The sequence below is a fragment of the Eleutherodactylus coqui genome, chromosome 2 (genome assembly GCF_035609145.1).
Source record: "Eleutherodactylus coqui strain aEleCoq1 chromosome 2, aEleCoq1.hap1, whole genome shotgun sequence".
Lineage (NCBI taxonomy): Eukaryota > Metazoa > Chordata > Amphibia > Anura > Eleutherodactylidae > Eleutherodactylus > Eleutherodactylus coqui.
The window spans coordinates 307120843-307143342 of record NC_089838.1 but is presented as its reverse complement, the minus strand read 5'-3'; the positions used below and the strand labels follow the sequence as shown (position 1 = coordinate 307143342).

The window sequence follows — 22500 nt, the reverse complement described above, 5'->3', positions numbered from 1 at the left end:
CACTTGCAAGTGGTTGTTGATGCCATCCATGCTTAAAAATGAGTTTTCAAATCATGAAACTGATTTTTTGTCTACTTATTACTGAAAAAGGGTCTCAGCGGTTCCCATATGGTCTAGCGGTTAGGATTCCTGGTTCTCACCCAGGCGGCCCGGGTTCGACTCCCGGTATGGGAATGAGCATTTTCCTAAGCTTGCAACTACATCGAAAGACCCTCTGAATTAAGATAGCGCTCAAAAAGTTCATAAAAGTATCATTCAGGCTTGCCGTCTACAAGAGCACCTTTGCTTTTTCATCAAGAATGCCGTGACCCGGATTCGAACCGGGGTTGCTGCGGCCACAACGCAGAGTACTAACCACTATACGATCACGGCGACATTCACGAGCCAGGTAGGAGTCGAACCTACAATCTTCTGATCCGTAGTCAGACGCGTTATCCATTGCGCCACTGGCCCTGTGTGAGAGGTTGCCACTAATCATGCTCCCCATTTTGGACTTTTGCTACGCTCGCAGCCATATTCAAAGACCTCAACACGGTTGCTTTTAGCCCCTAGCCAAAACCCTTCTGCCTTGTTTGCTACCTTTCCATATTATCCAGTATCGTTTCGGTATTGAATGGCAAAGAGCAGTGCCTATCCAGTTAAGGCGGAGGGAAAAAACAAGGATAAATCCATGCCCCGTGTGAGGATCGAACTCACGACCTTCAGATTATGAGACTGACGCGCTACCTACTGCGCTAACGAGGCATCTTGCGTGTGATTGGTTGTTGCCGTCCAGAGATAAGATGGAATTCTGTAAGCACAAAACTTCTTTTTTTTTATTTTTAATATGTACATGTATATATCTACATATATTGGAAAGTTTAAAGCAAGCTGTGAAAGCAACTTTTCCCATATGGTCTAGCGGTTAGGATTCCTGGTTTTCACCCAGGCGGCCTGGGTTCGACTCCCGGTATGGGAATGAGTGTTTTGCTAAGCTTGTGCCTGCATTCAAAGGCCTGCACCTTTCTTGCAGAATTAAGCGGCTTAGTTTGCAGATGCTCTTGGCAGCCAAAAATGCTGCGCTAACGAGGCCACTTGCAAGTGGTTGTTGATGCCATCCATGCTTAAAAATGAGTTTTCAAATCATGAAACTGATTTTTTTTCTACTTATTACTGAAAAAGGGTCTCAGCGGTTCCCATATGGTCTAGCGGTTAGGATTCCTGGTTCTCACCCAGGCGGCCCGGGTTCGACTCCCGGTATGGGAATGAGCATTTTCCTAAGCTTGCAACTACATCGAAAGACCCTCTGAATTAAGATAGCGCTCAAAAAGTTCATAAAAGTATCATTCAGGCTTGCCGTCTACAAGAGCACCTTTGCTTTTTCATCAAGAATGCCGTGACCCGGATTCGAACCGGGGTTGCTGCAGCCACAACGCAGAGTACTAACCACTATACGATCACGGCGACATTCACGAGCCAGGTAGGAGTCGAACCTACAATCTTCTGATCCGTAGTCAGACGCGTTATCCATTGCGCCACTGGCCCTGTGTGAGAGGTTGCCACTAATCATGCTCCCCATTTTGGACTTTTGCTACGCTCGCAGCCATATTCAAAGACCTCAACACGGTTGCTTTTAGCCCCTAGCCAAAACCCTTCTGCCTTGTTTGCTACCTTTCCATATTATCCAGTATCGTTTCGGTATTGAATGGCAAAGAGCAGTGCCTATCCAGTTAAGGCGGAGGGAAAAAACAAGGATAAATCCATGCCCCGTGTGAGGATCGAACTCACGACCTTCAGATTATGAGACTGACGCGCTACCTACTGCGCTAACGAGGCATCTTGCGTGTGATTGGTTGTTGCCGTCCAGAGATAAGATGGAATTCTGTAAGCACAAAACTTCTTTTTTTTTATTTTTAATATGTACATGTATATATCTACATATATTGGAAAGTTTAAAGCAAGCTGTGAAAGCAACTTTTCCCATATGGTCTAGCGGTTAGGATTCCTGGTTTTCACCCAGGCGGCCCGGGTTCGACTCCCGGTATGGGAATGAGTGTTTTGCTAAGCTTGTGCCTGCATTCAAAGGCCTGCACCTTTCTTGCAGAATTAAGCGGCTTAGTTTGCAGATGCTCTTGGCAGCCAAAAATGCTGCGCTAACGAGGCCACTTGCAAGTGGTTGTTGATGCCATCCATGCTTAAAAATGAGTTTTCAAATCATGAAACTGATTTTTTTTCTACTTATTACTGAAAAAGGGTCTCAGCGGTTCCCATATGGTCTAGCGGTTAGGATTCCTGGTTCTCACCCAGGCGGCCCGGGTTCGACTCCCGGTATGGGAATGAGCATTTTCCTAAGCTTGCAACTACATCGAAAGACCCTCTGAATTAAGATAGCGCTCAAAAAGTTCATAAAAGTATCATTCAGGCTTGCCATCTACAAGAGCACCTTTGCTTTTTCATCAAGAATGCCGTGACCCGGATTCGAACCGGGGTTGCTGCGGCCACAACGCAGAGTACTAACCACTATACGATCACGGCGACATTCACGAGCCAGGTAGGAGTCGAACCTACAATCTTCTGATCCGTAGTCAGACGCGTTATCCATTGCGCCACTGGCCCTGTGTGAGAGGTTGCCACTAATCATGCTCCCCATTTTGGACTTTTGCTACGCTCGCAGCCATATTCAAAGACCTCAACACGGTTGCTTTTAGCCCCTAGCCAAAACCCTTCTGCCTTGTTTGCTACCTTTCCATATTATCCAGTATCGTTTCGGTATTGAATGGCAAAGAGCAGTGCCTATCCAGTTAAGGCGGAGGGAAAAAACAAGGATAGATCCATGCCCCGTGTGAGGATCGAACTCACGACCTTCAGATTATGAGACTGACGCGCTACCTACTGCGCTAACGAGGCATCTTGCGTGTGATTGGTTGTTGCCGTCCAGAGATAAGATGGAATTCTGTAAGCACAAAACTTCTTTTTTTTTTTAATATGTACATGTATATATCTACATATATTGGAAAGTTTAAAGCAAGCTGTGAAAGCAACTTTTCCCATATGGTCTAGCGGTTAGGATTCATGGTTTTCACCCAGGCGGCCCGGGTTCGACTCCCGGTATGGGAATGAGTGTTTTGCTAAGCTTGTGCCTGCATTCAAAGGCCTGCACCTTTCTTGCAGAATTAAGCGGCTTAGTTTGCAGATGCTCTTGGCAGCCAAAAATGCTGCGCTAACGAGGCCACTTGCAAGTGGTTGTTGATGCCATCCATGCTTAAAAATGAGTTTTCAAATCATGAAACTGATTTTTTTTCTACTTATTACTGAAAAAGGGTCTCAGCGGTTCCCATATGGTCTAGCGGTTAGGATTCCTGGTTCTCACCCAGGCGGCCCGGGTTCGACTCCCGGTATGGGAAAGAGCATTTTCCTAAGCTTGCAACTACATCGAAAGACCCTCTGAATTAAGATAGCGCTCAAAAAGTTCATAAAAGTATCATTCAGGCTTGCCGTCTACAAGAGCACCTTTGCTTTTTCATCAAGAATGCCGTGAACAGGATTCGAACCGGGGTTGCTGCGGCCACAACGCAGAGTACTAACCACTATACGATCACGGCGACATTCACGAGCCAGGTAGGAGTCGAACCTACAATCTTCTGATCCGTAGTCAGACGCGTTATCCATTGCGCCACTGGCCCTGTGTGAGAGGTTGCCACTAATCATGCTCCCCATTTTGGACTTTTGCTACGCTCGCAGCCATATTCAAAGACCTCAACACGGTTGCTTTTAGCCCCTAGCCAAAACCCTTCTGCCTTGTTTGCTACCTTTCCATATTATCCAGTATCGTTTCGGTATTGAATGGCAAAGAGCAGTGCCTATCCAGTTAAGGCGGAGGGAAAAAACAAGGATAGATCCATGCCCCGTGTGAGGATCGAACTCACGACCTTCAGATTATGAGACTGACGCGCTACCTACTGCGCTAACGAGGCATCTTGCGTGTGATTGGTTGTTGCCGTCCAGAGATAAGATGGAATTCTGTAAGCACAAAACTTCTTTTTTTTTTTTTTTTTTTTTTTTGTTTTTTAATATGTACATGTATATATCTACATATATTGGAAAGTTTAAAGCAAGCTGTGAAAGCAACTTTTCCCATATGGTCTAGCGGTTAGGATTCCTGGTTTTCACCCAGGCGGCCTGGGTTCGACTCCCGGTATGGGAATGAGTGTTTTGCTAAGCTTGTGCCTGCATTCAAAGGCCTGCACCTTTCTTGCAGAATTAAGCGGCTTAGTTTGCAGATGCTCTTGGCAGCCAAAAATGCTGCGCTAACGAGGCCACTTGCAAGTGGTTGTTGATGCCATCCATGCTTAAAAATGAGTTTTCAAATCATGAAACTGATTTTTTTTCTACTTATTACTGAAAAAGGGTCTCAGCGGTTCCCATATGGTCTAGCGGTTAGGATTCCTGGTTCTCACCCAGGCGGCCCGGGTTCGACTCCCGGTATGGGAATGAGCATTTTCCTAAGCTTGCAACTACATCGAAAGACCCTCTGAATTAAGATAGCGCTCAAAAAGTTCATAAAAGTATCATTCAGGCTTACCGTCTACAAGAGCACCTTTGCTTTTTCATCAAGAATGCCGTGACCCGGATTCGAACCGGGGTTGCTGCGGCCACAACGCAGAGTACTAACCACTATACGATCACGGCGACATTCACGAGCCAGGTAGGAGTCGAACCTACAATCTTCTGATGCGTAGTCAGACGCGTTATCCATTGCGCCACTGGCCCTGTGTGAGAGGTTGCCACTAATCATGCTCCCCATTTTGGACTTTTGCTACGCTCGCAGCAATATTCAAAGACCTCAACACGGTTGCTTTTAGCCCCTAGCCAAAACCCTTCTGCCTTGTTTGCTACCTTTCCATATTATCCAGTATCGTTTCGGTATTGAATGGCAAAGAGCAGTGCCTATCCAGTTAAGGCGGAGGGAAAAAACAAGGATAGATCCATGCCCCGTGTGAGGATCGAACTCACGACCTTCAGATTATGAGACTGACGCGCTACCTACTGCGCTAACGAGGCATCTTGCGTGTGATTGGTTGTTGCCGTCCAGAGATAAGATGGAATTCTAAAAGCACAAAACTTCTTTTTTTTTTTTTTCTTTTTTTTTGTTTTTTAATATGTACATGTATATATCTACATATATTGGAAAGTTTAAAGCAAGCTGTGAAAGCAACTTTTCCCATATGGTCTAGCGGTTAGGATTCCTGGTTTTCACCCAGGCGGCCCGGGTTCGACTCCCGGTATGGGAATGAGTGTTTTGCTAAGCTTGTGCCTGCATTCAAAGGCCTGCACCTTTCTTGCAGAATTAAGCGGCTTAGTTTGCAGATGCTCTTGGCAGCCAAAAATGCTGCGCTAACGAGGCCACTTGCAAGTGGTTGTTGATGCCATCCATGCTTAAAAATGAGTTTTCAAATCATGAAACTGATTTTTTTTCTACTTATTACTGAAAAAGGGTCTCAGCGGTTCCCATATGGTCTAGCGGTTAGGATTCCTGGTTCTCACCCAGGCGGCCCGGGTTCGACTCCCGGTATGGGAATGAGCATTTTCCTAAGCTTGCAACTACATCGAAAGACCCTCTGAATTAAGATAGCGCTCAAAAAGTTCATAAAAGTATCATTCAGGCTTGCCGTCTACAAGAGCACCTTTGCTTTTTCATCAAGAATGCCGTGACCCGGATTCGAACCGGGGTTGCTGCGGCCACAACGCAGAGTACTAACCACTATACGATCACGGCGACATTCACGAGCCAGGTAGGAGTCGAACCTACAATCTTCTGATCCGTAGTCAGACGCGTTATCCATTGCGCCACTGGCCCTGTGTGAGAGGTTGCCACTAATCATGCTCCCCATTTTGGACTTTTGCTACGCTCGCAGCCATATTCAAAGACCTCAACACGGTTGCTTTTAGCCCCTAGCCAAAACCCTTCTGCCTTGTTTGCTACCTTTCCATATTATCCAGTATCGTTTCGGTATTGAATGGCAAAGAGCAGTGCCTATCCAGTTAAGGCGGAGGGAAAAAACAAGGATAGATCCATGCCCCGTGTGAGGATCGAACTCACGACCTTCAGATTATGAGACTGACGCGCTACCTACTGCGCTAACGAGGCATCTTGCGTGTGATTGGTTGTTGCCGTCCAGAGATAAGATGGAATTCTGTAAGCACAAAACTTCTTTTTTTTTATTTTTAATTTGTACATGTATATATCTACATATATTGGAAAGTTTAAAGCAAGCTGTGAAAGCAACTTTTCCCATATGGTCTAGCGGTTAGGATTCCTGGTTTTCACCCAGGCGGCCCGGGTTCGACTCCCGGTATGGGAATGAGTGTTTTGCTAAGCTTGTGCCTGCATTCAAAGGCCTGCACCTTTCTTGCAGAATTAAGCGGCTTAGTTTGCAGATGCTCTTGGCAGCCAAAAATGCTGCGCTAACGAGGCCACTTGCAAGTGGTTGTTGATGCCATCCATGCTTAAAAATGAGTTTTCAAATCATGAAACTGATTTTTTTTCTACTTATTACTGAAAAAGGGTCTCAGCGGTTCCCATATGGTCTAGCGGTTAGGATTCCTGGTTCTCACCCAGGCGGCCCGGGTTCGACTCCCGGTATGGGAATGAGCATTTTCCTAAGCTTGCAACTACATCGAAAGACCCTCTGAATTAAGATAGCGCTCAAAAAGTTCATAAAAGTATCATTCAGGCTTGCCATCTACAAGAGCACCTTTGCTTTTTCATCAAGAATGCCGTGACCCGGATTCGAACCGGGGTTGCTGCGGCCACAACGCAGAGTACTAACCACTATACGATCACAGCGACATTCACGAGCCAGGTAGGAGTCGAACCTACAATCTTCTGATCCGTAGTCAGACGCGTTATCCATTGCGCCACTGGCCCTGTGTGAGAGGTTGCCACTAATCATGCTCCCCATTTTGGACTTTTGCTACGCTCGCAGCCATATTCAAAGACCTCAACACGGTTGCTTTTAGCCCCTAGCCAAAACCCTTCTGCCTTGTTTGCTACCTTTCCATATTATCCAGTATCGTTTCGGTATTGAATGGCAAAGAGCAGTGCCTATCCAGTTAAGGCGGAGGGAAAAAACAAGGATAGATCCATGCCCCGTGTGAGGATCGAACTCACGACCTTCAGATTATGAGACTGACGCGCTACCTACTGCGCTAACGAGGCATCTTGCGTGTGATTGGTTGTTGCCGTCCAGAGATAAGATGGAATTCTGTAAGCACAAAACTTCTTTTTTTTTTTTTTTTTTTTTTTTTTTTTAATATGTACATGTATATATCTACATATATTGGAAAGTTTAAAGCAAGCTGTGAAAGCAACTTTTCCCATATGGTCTAGCGGTTAGGATTCCTGGTTTTCACCCAGGCGGCCCGGGTTCGACTCCCGGTATGGGAATGAGTGTTTTGCTAAGCTTGTGCCTGCATTCAAAGGCCTGCACCTTTCTTGCAGAATTAAGCGGCTTAGTTTGCAGATGCTCTTGGCAGCCAAAAATGCTGCGCTAACGAGGCCACTTGCAAGTGGTTGTTGATGCCATCCATGCTTAAAAATGAGTTTTCAAATCATGAAACTGATTTTTTTTCTACTTATTACTGAAAAAGGGTCTCAGCGGTTCCCATATGGTCTAGCGGTTAGGATTCCTGGTTCTCACCCAGGCGGCCTAGGTTCGACTCCCGGTATGGGAATGAGCATTTTCCTAAGCTTGCAACTACATCGAAAGACCCTCTGAATTAAGATAGCGCTCAAAAAGTTCATAAAAGTATCATTCAGGCTTGCCGTCTACAAGAGCACCTTTGCTTTTTCATCAAGAATGCCGTGACCCGGATTCGAACCGGGGTTGCTGCGGCCACAACGCAGAGTACTAACCACTATACGATCACGGCGACATTCACGAGCCAGGTAGGAGTCGAACCTACAATCTTCTGATCCGTAGTCAGACGCGTTATCCATTGCGCCACTGGCCCTGTGTGAGAGGTTGCCACTAATCATGCTCCCCATTTTGGACTTTTGCTACGCTCGCAGCCATATTCAAAGACCTCAACACGGTTGCTTTTAGCCCCTAGCCAAAACCCTTCTGCCTTGTTTGCTACCTTTCCATATTATCCAGTATCGTTTCGGTATTGAATGGCAAAGAGCAGTGCCTATCCAGTTAAGGCGGAGGGAAAAAACAAGGATAGATCCATGCCCCGTGTGAGGATCGAACTCACGACCTTCAGATTATGAGACTGACGCGCTACCTACTGCGCTAACGAGGCATCTTGCGTGTGATTGGTTGTTGCCGTCCAGAGATAAGATGGAATTCTGTAAGCACAAAACTTCTTTTTTTTTTTTTTTTTTTTTTTTTTAATATGTACATGTATATATCTACATATATTGGAAAGTTTAAAGCAAGCTGTGAAAGCAACTTTTCCCATATGGTCTAGCGGTTAGGATTCCTGGTTTTCACCCAGGCGGCCCGGGTTCGACTCCCGGTATGGGAATGAGTGTTTTGCTAAGCTTGTGCCTGCATTCAAAGGCCTGCACCTTTCTTGCAGAATTAAGCGGCTTAGTTTGCAGATGCTCTTGGCAGCCAAAAATGCTGCGCTAACGAGGCCACTTGCAAGTGGTTGTTGATGCCATCCATGCTTAAAAATGAGTTTTCAAATCATGAAACTGATTTTTTTTCTACTTATTACTGAAAAAGGGTCTCAGCGGTTCCCATATGGTCTAGCGGTTAGGATTCCTGGTTCTCACCCAGGCGGCCTGGGTTCGACTCCCGGTATGTGAATGAGCATTTTCCTAAGCTTGCAACTACATCGAAAGACCCTCTGAATTAAGATAGCGCTCAAAAAGTTCATAAAACTATCATTCAGGCTTGCAGTCTACAAGAGCACCTTTGCTTTTTCATCAAGAATGCCGTGACCCGGATTCGAACCGGGGTTGCTGCGGCCACAACGCAGAGTACTAACCACTATACGATCACGGCGACATTCACGAGCCAGGTAGGAGTCGAACCTACAATCTTCTGATCCGTAGTCAGACGCGTTATCCATTGCGCCACTGGCCCTGTGTGAGAGGTTGCCACTAATCATGCTCCCCATTTTGGACTTTTGCTACGCTCGCAGCCATATTCAAAGACCTCAACACGGTTGCTTTTAGCCCCTAGCCAAAACCCTTCTGCCTTGTTTGCTACCTTTCCATATTATCCAGTATCGTTTCGGTATTGAATGGCAAAGAGCAGTGCCTATCCAGTTAAGGCGGAGGGAAAAAACAAGGATAGATCCATGCCCCGTGTGAGGATCGAACTCACGACCTTCAGATTATGAGACTGACGCGCTACCTACTGCGCTAACGAGGCATCTTGCGTGTGATTGGTTGTTGCCGTCCAGAGATAAGATGGAATTCTGTAAGCACAAAACTTCTTTTTTTTTTTTTTAAATATGTACATGTATATATCTACATATATTGGAAAGTTTAAAGCAAGCTGTGAAAGCAACTTTTCCCATATGGTCTAGCGGTTAGGATTCCTGGTTCTCACCCAGGCGGCCCGGGTTCGACTCCCGGTATGGGAATGAGCATTTTCCTAAGCTTGCAACTACATCGAAAGACCCTCTGAATTAAGATAGCGCTCAAAAAGTTCATAAAAGTATCATTCAGGCTTACCGTCTACAAGAGCACCTTTGCTTTTTCATCAAGAATGCCGTGACCCGGATTCGAACCGGGGTTGCTGCGGCCACAACGCAGAGTACTAACCACTATACGATCACGGCGACATTCACGAGCCAGGTAGGAGTCGAACCTACAATCTTCTGATCCGTAGTCAGACGCGTTATCCATTGCGCCACTGGCCCTGTGTGAGAGGTTGCCACTAATCATGCTCCCCATTTTGGACTTTTGCTACGCTCGCAGCCATATTCAAAGACCTCAACACGGTTGCTTTTAGCCCCTAGCCAAAACCCTTCTGCCTTGTTTGCTACCTTTCCATATTATCCAGTATCGTTTCGGTATTGAATGGCAAAGAGCAGTGCCTATCCAGTTAAGGCGGAGGGAAAAAACAAGGATAGATCCATGCCCCGTGTGAGGATCGAACTCACGACCTTCAGATTATGAGACTGATGCGCTACCTACTGCGCTAACGAGGCATCTTGCGTGTGATTGGTTGTTGCCGTCCAGAGATAAGATGGAATTCTGTAAGCACAAAACTTATTTTTTTTTTTTTAATATGTACATGTATATATCTACATATATTGGAAAGTTTAAAGCAAGCTGTGAAAGCAACTTTTCCCATATGGTCTAGCGGTTAGGATTCCTGGTTTTCACCCAGGCGGCCCGGGTTCGACTCCCGGTATGGGAATGAGTGTTTTGCTAAGCTTGTGCCTGCATTCAAAGGCCTGCACCTTTCTTGCAGAATTAAGCGGCTTAGTTTGCAGATGCTCTTGGCAGCCAAAAATGCTGCGCTAACGAGGCCACTTGCAAGTGGTTGTTGATGCCATCCATGCTTAAAAATGAGTTTTCAAATCATGAAACTGATTTTTTTTCTACTTATTACTGAAAAAGGGTCTCAGCGGTTCCCATATGGTCTAGCGGTTAGGATTCCTGGTTCTCACCCAGGCGGCCCGGGTTCGACTCCCGGTATGGGAATGAGCATTTTCCTAAGCTTGCAACTACATCGAAAGACCCTCTGAATTAAGATAGCGCTCAAAAAGTTCATAAAAGTATCATTCAGGCTTGCCGTCTACAAGAGCACCTTTGCTTTTTCATCAAGAATGCCGTGACCCGGATTCGAACCGGGGTTGCTGCGGCCACAACGCAGAGTACTAACCACTATACGATCACGGCGACATTCACGAGCCAGGTAGGAGTCGAACCTACAATCTTCTGATCCGTAGTCAGACGCGTTATCCATTGCGCCACTGGCCCTGTGTGAGAGGTTGCCACTAATCATGCTCCCCATTTTGGACTTTTGCTACGCTCGCAGCCATATTCAAAGACCTCAACACGGTTGCTTTTAGCCCCTAGCCAAAACCCTTCTGCCTTGTTTGCTACCTTTCCATATTATCCAGTATCGTTTCGGTATTGAATGGCAAAGAGCAGTGCCTATCCAGTTAAGGCGGAGGGAAAAAACAAGGATAGATCCATGCCCCGTGTGAGGATCGAACTCACGACCTTCAGATTATGAGACTGACGCGCTACCTACTGCGCTAACGAGGCATCTTGCGTGTGATTGGTTGTTGCCGTCCAGAGATAAGATGGAATTCTGTAAGCACAAAACTTCTTTTTTTTTATTTTTAATTTGTACATGTATATATCTACATATATTGGAAAGTTTAAAGCAAGCTGTGAAAGCAACTTTTCCCATATGGTCTAGCGGTTAGGATTCCTGGTTTTCACCCAGGCGGCCCGGGTTCGACTCCCGGTATGGGAATGAGTGTTTTGCTAAGCTTGTGCCTGCATTCAAAGGCCTGCACCTTTCTTGCAGAATTAAGCGGCTTAGTTTGCAGATGCTCTTGGCAGCCAAAAATGCTGCGCTAACGAGGCCACTTGCAAGTGGTTGTTGATGCCATCCATGCTTAAAAATGAGTTTTCAAATCATGAAACTGATTTTTTTTCTACTTATTACTGAAAAAGGGTCTCAGCGGTTCCCATATGGTCTAGCGGTTAGGATTCCTGGTTCTCACCCAGGCGGCCCGGGTTCGACTCCCGGTATGGGAATGAGCATTTTCCTAAGCTTGCAACTACATCGAAAGACCCTCTGAATTAAGATAGCGCTCAAAAAGTTCATAAAAGTATCATTCAGGCTTGCCATCTACAAGAGCACCTTTGCTTTTTCATCAAGAATGCCGTGACCCGGATTCGAACCGGGGTTGCTGCGGCCACAACGCAGAGTACTAACCACTATACGATCACGGCGACATTCACGAGCCAGGTAGGAGTCGAACCTACAATCTTCTGATCCGTAGTCAGACGCGTTATCCATTGCGCCACTGGCCCTGTGTGAGAGGTTGCCACTAATCATGCTCCCCATTTTGGACTTTTGCTACGCTCGCAGCCATATTCAAAGACCTCAACACGGTTGCTTTTAGCCCCTAGCCAAAACCCTTCTGCCTTGTTTGCTACCTTTCCATATTATCCAGTATCGTTTCGGTATTGAATGGCAAAGAGCAGTGCCTATCCAGTTAAGGCGGAGGGAAAAAACAAGGATAGATCCATGCCCCGTGTGAGGATCGAACTCAGGACCTTCAGATTATGAGACTGACGCGCTACCTACTGCGCTAACGAGGCATCTTGCGTGTGATTGGTTGTTGCCGTCCAGAGATAAGATGGAATTCTGTAAGCACAAAACTTCTTTTTTTTTTTAATATGTACATGTATATATCTACATATATTGGAAAGTTTAAAGCAAGCTGTGAAAGCAACTTTTCCCATATGGTCTAGCGGTTAGGATTCCTGGTTTTCACCCAGGCGGCCCGGGTTCGACTCCCGGTATGGGAATGAGTGTTTTGCTAAGCTTGTGCCTGCATTCAAAGGCCTGCACCTTTCTTGCAGAATTAAGCGGCTTAGTTTGCAGATGCTCTTGGAAGCCAAAAATGCTGCGCTAACGAGGCCACTTGCAAGTGGTTGTTGATGCCATCCATGCTTAAAAATGAGTTTTCAAATCATGAAACTGATTTTTTTTCTACTTATTACTGAAAAAGGGTCTCAGCGGTTCCCATATGGTCTAGCGGTTAGGATTCCTGGTTCTCACCCAGGCGGCCCGGGTTCGACTCCCGGTATGGGAATGAGCATTTTCCTAAGCTTGCAACTACATCGAAAGACCCTCTGAATTAAGATAGCGCTCAAAAAGTTCATAAAACTATCATTCAGGCTTGCAGTCTACAAGAGCACCTTTGCTTTTTCATCAAGAATGCCGTGACCCGGATTCGAACCGGGGTTGCTGCGGCCACAACGCAGAGTACTAACCACTATACGATCACGGCGACATTCACGAGCCAGGTAGGAGTCGAACCTACAATCTTCTGATCCGTAGTCAGACGCGTTATCCATTGCGCCACTGGCCCTGTGTGAGAGGTTGCCACTAATCATGCTCCCCATTTTGGACTTTTGCTACGCTCGCAGCCATATTCAAAGACCTCAACACGGTTGCTTTTAGCCCCTAGCCAAAACCCTTCTGCCTTGTTTGCTACCTTTCCATATTATCCAGTATCGTTTCGGTATTGAATGGCAAAGAGCAGTGCCTATCCAGTTAAGGCGGAGGGAAAAAACAAGGATAGATCCATGCCCCGTGTGAGGATCGAACTCACGACCTTCAGATTATGAGACTGACGCGCTACCTACTGCGCTAACGAGGCATCTTGCGTGTGATTGGTTGTTGCCGTCCAGAGATAAGATGGAATTCTGTAAGCACAAAACTTCTTTTTTTTTTTTTTAAATATGTACATGTATATATCTACATATATTGGAAAGTTTAAAGCAAGCTGTGAAAGCAACTTTTCCCATATGGTCTAGCGGTTAGGATTCCTGGTTCTCACCCAGGCGGCCCGGGTTCGACTCCCGGTATGGGAATGAGCATTTTCCTAAGCTTGCAACTACATCGAAAGACCCTCTGAATTAAGATAGCGCTCAAAAAGTTCATAAAAGTATCATTCAGGCTTACCGTCTACAAGAGCACCTTTGCTTTTTCATCAAGAATGCCGTGACCCGGATTCGAACCGGGGTTGCTGCGGCCACAACGCAGAGTACTAACCACTATACGATCACGGCGACATTCACGAGCCAGGTAGGAGTCGAACCTACAATCTTCTGATCCGTAGTCAGACGCGTTATCCATTGCGCCACTGGCCCTGTGTGAGAGGTTGCCACTAATCATGCTCCCCATTTTGGACTTTTGCTACGCTCGCAGCCATATTCAAAGACCTCAACACGGTTGCTTTTAGCCCCTAGCCAAAACCCTTCTGCCTTGTTTGCTACCTTTCCATATTATCCAGTATCGTTTCGGTATTGAATGGCAAAGAGCAGTGCCTATCCAGTTAAGGCGGAGGGAAAAAACAAGGATAGATCCATGCCCCGTGTGAGGATCGAACTCACGACCTTCAGATTATGAGACTGATGCGCTACCTACTGCGCTAACGAGGCATCTTGCGTGTGATTGGTTGTTGCCGTCCAGAGATAAGATGGAATTCTGTAAGCACAAAACTTCTTTTTTTTTTTTTAATATGTACATGTATATATCTACATATATTGGAAAGTTTAAAGCAAGCTGTGAAAGCAACTTTTCCCATATGGTCTAGCGGTTAGGATTCCTGGTTTTCACCCAGGCGGCCCGGGTTCGACTCCCGGTATGGGAATGAGTGTTTTGCTAAGCTTGTGCCTGCATTCAAAGGCCTGCACCTTTCTTGCAGAATTAAGCGGCTTAGTTTGCAGATGCTCTTGGCAGCCAAAAATGCTGCGCTAACGAGGCCACTTGCAAGTGGTTGTTGATGCCATCCATGCTTAAAAATGAGTTTTCAAATCATGAAACTGATTTTTTTTCTACTTATTACTGAAAAAGGGTCTCAGCGGTTCCCATATGGTCTAGCGGTTAGGATTCCTGGTTCTCACCCAGGCGGCCTAGGTTCGACTCCCGGTATGGGAATGAGCATTTTCCTAAGCTTGCAACTACATCGAAAGACCCTCTGAATTAAGATAGCGCTCAAAAAGTTCATAAAAGTATCATTCAGGCTTGCCGTCTACAAGAGCACCTTTGCTTTTTCATCAAGAATGCCGTGACCCGGATTCGAACCGGGGTTGCTGCGGCCACAACGCAGAGTACTAACCACTATACGATCACGGCGACATTCACGAGCCAGGTAGGAGTCGAACCTACAATCTTCTGATCCGTAGTCAGACGCGTTATCCAGTGCGCCACTGGCCCTGTGTGAGAGGTTGCCACTAATCATGCTCCCCATTTTGGACTTTTGCTACGCTCGCAGCCATATTCAAAGACCTCAACACGGTTGCTTTTAGCCCCTAGCCAAAACCCTTCTGCCTTGTTTGCTACCTTTCCATATTATCCAGTATCGTTTCGGTATTGAATGGCAAAGAGCAGTGCCTATCCAGTTAAGGCGGAGGGAAAAAACAAGGATAGATCCATGCCCCGTGTGAGGATCGAACTCACGACCTTCAGATTATGAGACTGACGCGCTACCTACTGCGCTAACGAGGCATCTTGCGTGTGATTGGTTGTTGCCGTCCAGAGATAAGATGGAATTCTGTAAGCACAAAACTTCTTTTTTTTTATTTTTAATTTGTACATGTATATATCTACATATATTGGAAAGTTTAAAGCAAGCTGTGAAAGCAACTTTTCCCATATGGTCTAGCGGTTAGGATTCCTGGTTTTCACCCAGGCGGCCCGGGTTCGACTCCCGGTATGGGAATGAGTGTTTTGCTAAGCTTGTGCCTGCATTCAAAGGCCTGCACCTTTCTTGCAGAATTAAGCGGCTTAGTTTGCAGATGCTCTTGGCAGCCAAAAATGCTGCGCTAACGAGGCCACTTGCAAGTGGTTGTTGATGCCATCCATGCTTAAAAATGAGTTTTCAAATCATGAAACTGATTTTTTTTCTACTTATTACTGAAAAAGGGTCTCAGCGGTTCCCATATGGTCTAGCGGTTAGGATTCCTGGTTCTCACCCAGGCGGCCCGGGTTCGACTCCCGGTATGGGAATGAGCATTTTCCTAAGCTTGCAACTACATCGAAAGACCCTCTGAATTAAGATAGCGCTCAAAAAGTTCATAAAAGTATCATTCAGGCTTACCGTCTACAAGAGCACCTTTGCTTTTTCATCAAGAATGCCGTGACCCGGATTCGAACCGGGGTTGCTGCGGCCACAACGCAGAGTACTAACCACTATACGATCACGGCGACATTCACGAGCCAGGTAGGAGTCGAACCTACAATCTTCTGATCCGTAGTCAGACGCGTTATCCATTGCGCCACTGGCCCTGTGTGAGAGGTTGCCACTAATCATGCTCCCCATTTTGGACTTTTGCTACGCTCGCAGCCATATTCAAAGACCTCAACACGGTTGCTTTTAGCCCCTAGCCAAAACCCTTCTGCCTTGTTTGCTACCTTTCCATATTATCCAGTATCGTTTCGGTATTGAATGGCAAAGAGCAGTGCCTATCCAGTTAAGGCGGAGGGAAAAAACAAGGATAGATCCATGCCCCGTGTGAGGATCGAACTCACGACCTTCAGATTATGAGACTGATGCGCTACCTACTGCGCTAACGAGGCATCTTGCGTGTGATTGGTTGTTGCCGTCCAGAGATAAGATGGAATTCTGTAAGCACAAAACTTCTTTTTTTTTTTTTAATATGTACATGTATATATCTACATATATTGGAAAGTTTAAAGCAAGCTGTGAAAGCAACTTTTCCCATATGGTCTAGCGGTTAGGATTCCTGGTTTTCACCCAGGCGGCCCGGGTTCGACTCCCGGTATGGGAATGAGTGTTTTGCTAAGCTTGTGCCTGCATTCAAAGGCCTGCACCTTTCTTGCAGAATTAAGCGGCTTAGTTTGCAGATGCTCTTGGCAGCCAAAAATGCTGCGCTAACGAGGCCACTTGCAAGTGGTTGTTGATGCCATCCATGCTTAAAAATGAGTTTTCAAATCATGAAACTGATTTTTTTTCTACTTATTACTGAAAAAGGGTCTCAGCGGTTCCCATATGGTCTAGCGGTTAGGATTCCTGGTTCTCACCCAGGCGGCCCGGGTTCGACTCCCGGTATGGGAATGAGCATTTTCCTAAGCTTGCAACTACATCGAAAGACCCTCTGAATTAAGATAGCGCTCAAAAAGTTCATAAAAGTATCATTCAGGCTTGCCGTCTACAAGAGCACCTTTGCTTTTTCATCAAGAATGCCGTGACCCGGATTCGAACCGGGGTTGCTGCGGCCACAACGCAGAGTACTAACCACTATACGATCACGGCGACATTCACGAGCCAGGTAGGAGTCGAACCTACAATCTTCTGATCCGTAGTCAGACGCGTTATCCATTGCGCCACTGGCCCTGTGTGAGAGGTTGCCACTAATCATGCTCCCCATTTTGGACTTTTGCTACGCTCGCAGCCATATTCAAAGACCTCAACACGGTTGCTTTTAGCCCCTAGCCAAAACCCTTCTGCCTTGTTTGCTACCTTTCCATATTATCCAGTATCGTTTCGGTATTGAATGGCAAAGAGCAGTGCCTATCCAGTTAAGGCGGAGGGAAAAAACAAGGATAGATCCATGCCCCGTGTGAGGATCGAACTCACGACCTTCAGATTATGAGACTGACGCGCTACCTACTGCGCTAACGAGGCATCTTGCGTGTGATTGGTTGTTGCCGTCCAGAGATAAGATGGAATTCTGTAAGCACAAAACTTCTTTTTTTTTATTTTTAATTTGTACATGTATATATCTACATATATTGGAAAGTTTAAAGCAAGCTGTGAAAGCAACTTTTCCCATATGGTCTAGCGGTTAGGATTCCTGGTTTTCACCCAGGCGGCCCGGGTTCGACTCCCGGTATGGGAATGAGTGTTTTGCTAAGCTTGTGCCTGCATTCAAAGGCCTGCACCTTTCTTGCAGAATTAAGCGGCTTAGTTTGCAGATGCTCTTGGCAGCCAAAAATGCTGCGCTAACGAGGCCACTTGCAAGTGGTTGTTGATGCCATCCATGCTTAAAAATGAGTTTTCAAATCATGAAACTGATTTTTTTTCTACTTATTACTGAAAAAGGGTCTCAGCGGTTCCCATATGGTCTAGCGGTTAGGATTCCTGGTTCTCACCCAGGCGGCCCGGGTTCGACTCCCGGTATGGGAATGAGCATTTTCCTAAGCTTGCAACTACATCGAAAGACCCTCTGAATTAAGATAGCGCTCAAAAAGTTCATAAAAGTATCATTCAGGCTTGCCATCTACAAGAGCACCTTTGCTTTTTCATCAAGAATGCCGTGACCCGGATTCGAACCGGGGTTGCTGCGGCCACAACGCAGAGTACTAACCACTATACGATCACGGCGACATTCACGAGCCAGGTAGGAGTCGAACCTACAATCTTCTGATCCGTAGTCAGACGCGTTATCCATTGCGCCACTGGCCCTGTGTGAGAGGTTGCCACTAATCATGCTCCCCATTTTGGACTTTTGCTACGCTCGCAGCCATATTCAAAGACCTCAACACGGTTGCTTTTAGCCCCTAGCCAAAACCCTTCTGCCTTGTTTGCTACCTTTCCATATTATCCAGTATCGTTTCGGTATTGAATGGCAAAGAGCAGTGCCTATCCAGTTAAGGCGGAGGGAAAAAACAAGGATAGATCCATGCCCCGTGTGAGGATCGAACTCACGACCTTCAGATTATGAGACTGACGCGCTACCTACTGCGCTAACGAGGCATCTTGCGTGTGATTGGTTGTTGCCGTCCAGAGATAAGATGGAATTCTGTAAGCACAAAACTTCTTTTTTTTTTTTTAATATGTACATGTATATATCTACATATATTGGAAAGTTTAAAGCAAGCTGTGAAAGCAACTTTTCCCATATGGTCTAGCGGTTAGGATTCCTGGTTTTCACCCAGGCGGCCCGGGTTCGACTCCCGGTATGGGAATGAGTGTTTTGCTAAGCTTGTGCCTACATTCAAAGGCCTGCACCTTTCTTGCAGAATTAAGCGGCTTAGTTTGCAGATGCTCTTGGCAGCCAAAAATGCTGCGCTAACGAGGCCACTTGCAAGTGGTTGTTGATGCCATCCATGCTTAAAAATGAGTTTTCAAATCATGAAACTGATTTTTTTTCTACTTATTACTGAAAAAGGGTCTCAGCGGTTCCCATATGGTCTAGCGGTTAGGATTCCTGGTTCTCACCCAGGCGGCCTGGGTTCGACTCCCGGTATGTGAATGAGCATTTTCCTAAGCTTGCAACTACATCGAAAGACCCTCTGAATTAAGATAGCGCTCAAAAAGTTCATAAAACTATCATTCAGGCTTGCAGTCTACAAGAGCACCTTTGCTTTTTCATCAAGAATGCCGTGACCCGGATTCGAACCGGGGTTGCTGCGGCCACAACGCAGAGTACTAACCACTATACGATCACGGCGACATTCACGAGCCAGGTAGGAGTCGAACCTACAATCTTCTGATCCGTAGTCAGACGCGTTATCCATTGCGCCACTGGCCCTGTGTGAGAGGTTGCCACTAATCATGCTCCCCATTTTGGACTTTTGCTACGCTCGCAGCCATATTCAAAGACCTCAACACGGTTGCTTTTAGCCCCTAGCCAAAACCCTTCTGCCTTGTTTGCTACCTTTCCATATTATCCAGTATCGTTTCGGTATTGAATGGCAAAGAGCAGTGCCTATCCAGTTAAGGCGGAGGGAAAAAACAAGGATAGATCCATGCCCCGTGTGAGGATCGAACTCACGACCTTCAGATTATGAGACTGACGCGCTACCTACTGCGCTAACGAGGCATCTTGCGTGTGATTGGTTGTTGCCGTCCAGAGATAAGATGGAATTCTGTAAGCACAAAACTTCTTTTTTTTTTTTTTAAATATGTACATGTATATATCTACATATATTGGAAAGTTTAAAGCAAGCTGTGAAAGCAACTTTTCCCATATGGTCTAGCGGTTAGGATTCCTGGTTCTCACCCAGGCGGCCCGGGTTCGACTCCCGGTATGGGAATGAGCATTTTCCTAAGCTTGCAACTACATCGAAAGACCCTCTGAATTAAGATAGCGCTCAAAAAGTTCATAAAAGTATCATTCAGGCTTGCCGTCTACAAGAGCACCTTTGCTTTTTCATCAAGAATGCCGTGACCCGGATTCGAACCGGGGTTGCTGCGGCCACAACGCAGAGTACTAACCACTATACGATCACGGCGACATTCACGAGCCAGGTAGGAGTCGAACCTACAATCTTCTGATCCGTAGTCAGACGCGTTATCCAGTGCGCCACTGGCCCTGTGTGAGAGGTTGCCACTAATCATGCTCCCCATTTTGGACTTTTGCTACGCTCGCAGCCATATTCAAAGACCTCAACACGGTTGCTTTTAGCCCCTAGCCAAAACCCTTCTGCCTTGTTTGCTACCTTTCCATATTATCCAGTATCGTTTCGGTATTGAATGGCAAAGAGCAGTGCCTATCCAGTTAAGGCGGAGGGAAAAAACAAGGATAGATCCATGCCCCGTGTGAGGATCGAACTCACGACCTTCAGATTATGAGACTGACGCGCTACCTACTGCGCTAACGAGGCATCTTGCGTGTGATTGGTTGTTGCCGTCCAGAGATAAGATGGAATTCTGTAAGCACAAAACTTCTTTTTTTTTTTTTAATATGTACATGTATATATCTACATATATTGGAAAGTTTAAAGCAAGCTGTGAAAGCAACTTTTCCCATATGGTCTAGCGGTTAGGATTCCTGGTTTTCACCCAGGCGGCCCGGGTTCGACTCCCGGTATGGGAATGAGTGTTTTGCTAAGCTTGTGCCTGCATTCAAAGGCCTGCACCTTTCTTGCAGAATTAAGCGGCTTAGTTTGCAGATGCTCTTGGCAGCCAAAAATGCTGCGCTAACGAGGCCACTTGCAAGTGGTTGTTGATGCCATCCATGCTTAAAAATGAGTTTTCAAATCATGAAACTGATTTTTTTTCTACTTATTACTGAAAAAGGGTCTCAGCGGTTCCCATATGGTCTAGCGGTTAGGATTCCTGGTTCTCACCCAGGCGGCCCGGGTTCGACTCCCGGTATGGGAATGAGCATTTTCCTAAGCTTGCAACTACATCGAAAGACCCTCTGAATTAAGATAGCGCTCAAAAAGTTCATAAAAGTATCATTCAGGCTTGCCGTCTACAAGAGCACCTTTGCTTTTTCATCAAGAATGCCGTGACCCGGATTCGAACCGGGGTTGCTGCGGCCACAACGCAGAGTACTAACCACTATACGATCACGGCGACATTCACGAGCCAGGTAGGAGTCGAACCTACAATCTTCTGATCCGTAGTCAGACGCGTTATCCATTGCGCCACTGGCCCTGTGTGAGAGGTTGCCACTAATCATGCTCCCCATTTTGGACTTTTGCTACGCTCGCAGCCATATTCAAAGACCTCAACACGGTTGCTTTTAGCCCCTAGCCAAAACCCTTCTGCCTTGTTTGCTACCTTTCCATATTATCCAGTATCGTTTCGGTATTGAATGGCAAAGAGCAGTGCCTATCCAGTTAAGGCGGAGGGAAAAAACAAGGATAGATCCATGCCCCGTGTGAGGATCGAACTCACGACCTTCAGATTATGAGACTGACGCGCTACCTACTGCGCTAACGAGGCATCTTGCGTGTGATTGGTTGTTGCCGTCCAGAGATAAGATGGAATTCTGTAAGCACAAAACTTTTTTTTTTTTTTTTTTTTTTTAATATGTACATGTATATATCTACATATATTGGAAAGTTTAAAGCAAGCTGTGAAAGCAACTTTTCCCATATGGTCTAGCGGTTAGGATTCCTGGTTTTCACCCAGGCGGCCCGGGTTCGACTCCCGGTATGGGAATGAGTGTTTTGCTAAGCTTGTGCCTGCATTCAAAGGCCTGCACCTTTCTTGCAGAATTAAGCGGCTTAGTTTGCAGATGCTCTTGGCAGCCAAAAATGCTGCGCTAACGAGGCCACTTGCAAGTGGTTGTTGATGCCATCCATGCTTAAAAATGAGTTTTCAAATCATGAAACTGATTTTTTTTCTACTTATTACTGAAAAAGGGTCTCAGCGGTTCCCATATGGTCTAGCGGTTAGGATTCCTGGTTCTCACCCAGGCGGCCCGGGTTTGACTCCCGGTATGGGAATGAACATTTTCCTAAGCTTGCAACTACATCGAAAGACCCTCTGAATTAAGATAGCGCTCAAAAAGTTCATAAAAGTATCATTCAGGCTTACCGTCTACAAGAGCACCTTTGCTTTTTCATCAAGAATGCCGTGACCCGGATTCGAACCGGGGTTGCTGCGGCCACAACGCAGAGTACTAACCACTATACGATCACGGCAGGTAGGAGTCGAACCTACAATCTTCTGATCCGTAGTCAGACGCGTTATCCATTGCGCCACTGGCCCTGTGTGAGAGGTTGCCACTAATCATGCTCCCCATTTTGGACTTTTGCTACGCTCGCAGCCATATTCAAAGACCTCAACACGGTTGCTTTTAGCCCCTAGCCAAAACCCTTCTGCCTTGTTTGCTACCTTTCCATATTATCCAGTATCGTTTCGGTATTGAATGGCAAAGAGCAGTGCCTATCCAGTTAAGGCGGAGGGAAAAAACAAGGATAGATCCATGCCCCGTGTGAGGATCGAACTCACGACCTTCAGATTATGAGACTGACGCGCTACCTACTGCGCTAACGAGGCATCTTGCGTGTGATTGGTTGTTGCCGTCCAGAGATAAGATGGAATTCTGTAAGCACAAAACTTCTTTTTTTTTTTTTTTTTTTTTTTTTTAATATG

The 22500-nt window shown here is 46.1% G+C and overlaps 32 non-coding genes across 32 annotated transcripts; all 32 read left to right on the top strand.

The window, feature by feature from the left end:
- Positions 1–102: 102 nt before the first annotated feature.
- Positions 103–174, top strand: TRNAE-CUC (transfer RNA glutamic acid (anticodon CUC)). The gene has a single exon. It is a non-coding gene; the product is annotated as a tRNA-Glu (tRNA).
- Positions 175–1173: 999 nt separating this feature from the next.
- On the top strand, positions 1174–1245 carry TRNAE-CUC (transfer RNA glutamic acid (anticodon CUC)). Its single transcript has one exon. It is a non-coding gene; the product is annotated as a tRNA-Glu (tRNA).
- Positions 1246–1957: 712 nt separating this feature from the next.
- Positions 1958–2029, top strand: TRNAE-UUC (transfer RNA glutamic acid (anticodon UUC)). Its single transcript has one exon. It is a non-coding gene; the product is annotated as a tRNA-Glu (tRNA).
- Positions 2030–2244: 215 nt separating this feature from the next.
- Positions 2245–2316, top strand: TRNAE-CUC (transfer RNA glutamic acid (anticodon CUC)). Its single transcript has one exon. It is a non-coding gene; the product is annotated as a tRNA-Glu (tRNA).
- Positions 2317–3311: 995 nt separating this feature from the next.
- On the top strand, positions 3312–3383 carry TRNAE-CUC (transfer RNA glutamic acid (anticodon CUC)). Its single transcript has one exon. It is a non-coding gene; the product is annotated as a tRNA-Glu (tRNA).
- A 1015-nt stretch (positions 3384–4398) lies between these two features.
- Positions 4399–4470, top strand: TRNAE-CUC (transfer RNA glutamic acid (anticodon CUC)). Its single transcript has one exon. It is a non-coding gene; the product is annotated as a tRNA-Glu (tRNA).
- Positions 4471–5198: 728 nt separating this feature from the next.
- Positions 5199–5270, top strand: TRNAE-UUC (transfer RNA glutamic acid (anticodon UUC)). The gene has a single exon. It is a non-coding gene; the product is annotated as a tRNA-Glu (tRNA).
- A 215-nt stretch (positions 5271–5485) lies between these two features.
- On the top strand, positions 5486–5557 carry TRNAE-CUC (transfer RNA glutamic acid (anticodon CUC)). The gene has a single exon. It is a non-coding gene; the product is annotated as a tRNA-Glu (tRNA).
- A 712-nt stretch (positions 5558–6269) lies between these two features.
- Positions 6270–6341, top strand: TRNAE-UUC (transfer RNA glutamic acid (anticodon UUC)). Its single transcript has one exon. It is a non-coding gene; the product is annotated as a tRNA-Glu (tRNA).
- Positions 6342–6556: 215 nt separating this feature from the next.
- Positions 6557–6628, top strand: TRNAE-CUC (transfer RNA glutamic acid (anticodon CUC)). The gene has a single exon. It is a non-coding gene; the product is annotated as a tRNA-Glu (tRNA).
- Positions 6629–7354: 726 nt separating this feature from the next.
- TRNAE-UUC (transfer RNA glutamic acid (anticodon UUC)) lies at positions 7355–7426 on the top strand. Its single transcript has one exon. It is a non-coding gene; the product is annotated as a tRNA-Glu (tRNA).
- Positions 7427–8436: 1010 nt separating this feature from the next.
- On the top strand, positions 8437–8508 carry TRNAE-UUC (transfer RNA glutamic acid (anticodon UUC)). Its single transcript has one exon. It is a non-coding gene; the product is annotated as a tRNA-Glu (tRNA).
- Positions 8509–9507: 999 nt separating this feature from the next.
- Positions 9508–9579, top strand: TRNAE-CUC (transfer RNA glutamic acid (anticodon CUC)). Its single transcript has one exon. It is a non-coding gene; the product is annotated as a tRNA-Glu (tRNA).
- A 710-nt stretch (positions 9580–10289) lies between these two features.
- On the top strand, positions 10290–10361 carry TRNAE-UUC (transfer RNA glutamic acid (anticodon UUC)). Its single transcript has one exon. It is a non-coding gene; the product is annotated as a tRNA-Glu (tRNA).
- Positions 10362–10576: 215 nt separating this feature from the next.
- TRNAE-CUC (transfer RNA glutamic acid (anticodon CUC)) lies at positions 10577–10648 on the top strand. The gene has a single exon. It is a non-coding gene; the product is annotated as a tRNA-Glu (tRNA).
- Positions 10649–11360: 712 nt separating this feature from the next.
- Positions 11361–11432, top strand: TRNAE-UUC (transfer RNA glutamic acid (anticodon UUC)). The gene has a single exon. It is a non-coding gene; the product is annotated as a tRNA-Glu (tRNA).
- Positions 11433–11647: 215 nt separating this feature from the next.
- On the top strand, positions 11648–11719 carry TRNAE-CUC (transfer RNA glutamic acid (anticodon CUC)). The gene has a single exon. It is a non-coding gene; the product is annotated as a tRNA-Glu (tRNA).
- Positions 11720–12427: 708 nt separating this feature from the next.
- Positions 12428–12499, top strand: TRNAE-UUC (transfer RNA glutamic acid (anticodon UUC)). The gene has a single exon. It is a non-coding gene; the product is annotated as a tRNA-Glu (tRNA).
- Positions 12500–12714: 215 nt separating this feature from the next.
- TRNAE-CUC (transfer RNA glutamic acid (anticodon CUC)) lies at positions 12715–12786 on the top strand. The gene has a single exon. It is a non-coding gene; the product is annotated as a tRNA-Glu (tRNA).
- Positions 12787–13498: 712 nt separating this feature from the next.
- Positions 13499–13570, top strand: TRNAE-CUC (transfer RNA glutamic acid (anticodon CUC)). The gene has a single exon. It is a non-coding gene; the product is annotated as a tRNA-Glu (tRNA).
- A 710-nt stretch (positions 13571–14280) lies between these two features.
- Positions 14281–14352, top strand: TRNAE-UUC (transfer RNA glutamic acid (anticodon UUC)). Its single transcript has one exon. It is a non-coding gene; the product is annotated as a tRNA-Glu (tRNA).
- A 999-nt stretch (positions 14353–15351) lies between these two features.
- On the top strand, positions 15352–15423 carry TRNAE-UUC (transfer RNA glutamic acid (anticodon UUC)). Its single transcript has one exon. It is a non-coding gene; the product is annotated as a tRNA-Glu (tRNA).
- Positions 15424–15638: 215 nt separating this feature from the next.
- On the top strand, positions 15639–15710 carry TRNAE-CUC (transfer RNA glutamic acid (anticodon CUC)). Its single transcript has one exon. It is a non-coding gene; the product is annotated as a tRNA-Glu (tRNA).
- Positions 15711–16420: 710 nt separating this feature from the next.
- TRNAE-UUC (transfer RNA glutamic acid (anticodon UUC)) lies at positions 16421–16492 on the top strand. The gene has a single exon. It is a non-coding gene; the product is annotated as a tRNA-Glu (tRNA).
- A 215-nt stretch (positions 16493–16707) lies between these two features.
- Positions 16708–16779, top strand: TRNAE-CUC (transfer RNA glutamic acid (anticodon CUC)). Its single transcript has one exon. It is a non-coding gene; the product is annotated as a tRNA-Glu (tRNA).
- A 712-nt stretch (positions 16780–17491) lies between these two features.
- On the top strand, positions 17492–17563 carry TRNAE-UUC (transfer RNA glutamic acid (anticodon UUC)). The gene has a single exon. It is a non-coding gene; the product is annotated as a tRNA-Glu (tRNA).
- Positions 17564–17778: 215 nt separating this feature from the next.
- TRNAE-CUC (transfer RNA glutamic acid (anticodon CUC)) lies at positions 17779–17850 on the top strand. Its single transcript has one exon. It is a non-coding gene; the product is annotated as a tRNA-Glu (tRNA).
- Positions 17851–18560: 710 nt separating this feature from the next.
- On the top strand, positions 18561–18632 carry TRNAE-UUC (transfer RNA glutamic acid (anticodon UUC)). Its single transcript has one exon. It is a non-coding gene; the product is annotated as a tRNA-Glu (tRNA).
- Positions 18633–19631: 999 nt separating this feature from the next.
- On the top strand, positions 19632–19703 carry TRNAE-CUC (transfer RNA glutamic acid (anticodon CUC)). The gene has a single exon. It is a non-coding gene; the product is annotated as a tRNA-Glu (tRNA).
- Positions 19704–20413: 710 nt separating this feature from the next.
- TRNAE-UUC (transfer RNA glutamic acid (anticodon UUC)) lies at positions 20414–20485 on the top strand. The gene has a single exon. It is a non-coding gene; the product is annotated as a tRNA-Glu (tRNA).
- A 215-nt stretch (positions 20486–20700) lies between these two features.
- On the top strand, positions 20701–20772 carry TRNAE-CUC (transfer RNA glutamic acid (anticodon CUC)). Its single transcript has one exon. It is a non-coding gene; the product is annotated as a tRNA-Glu (tRNA).
- A 717-nt stretch (positions 20773–21489) lies between these two features.
- TRNAE-UUC (transfer RNA glutamic acid (anticodon UUC)) lies at positions 21490–21561 on the top strand. Its single transcript has one exon. It is a non-coding gene; the product is annotated as a tRNA-Glu (tRNA).
- Positions 21562–22500: the final 939 nt, after the last annotated feature.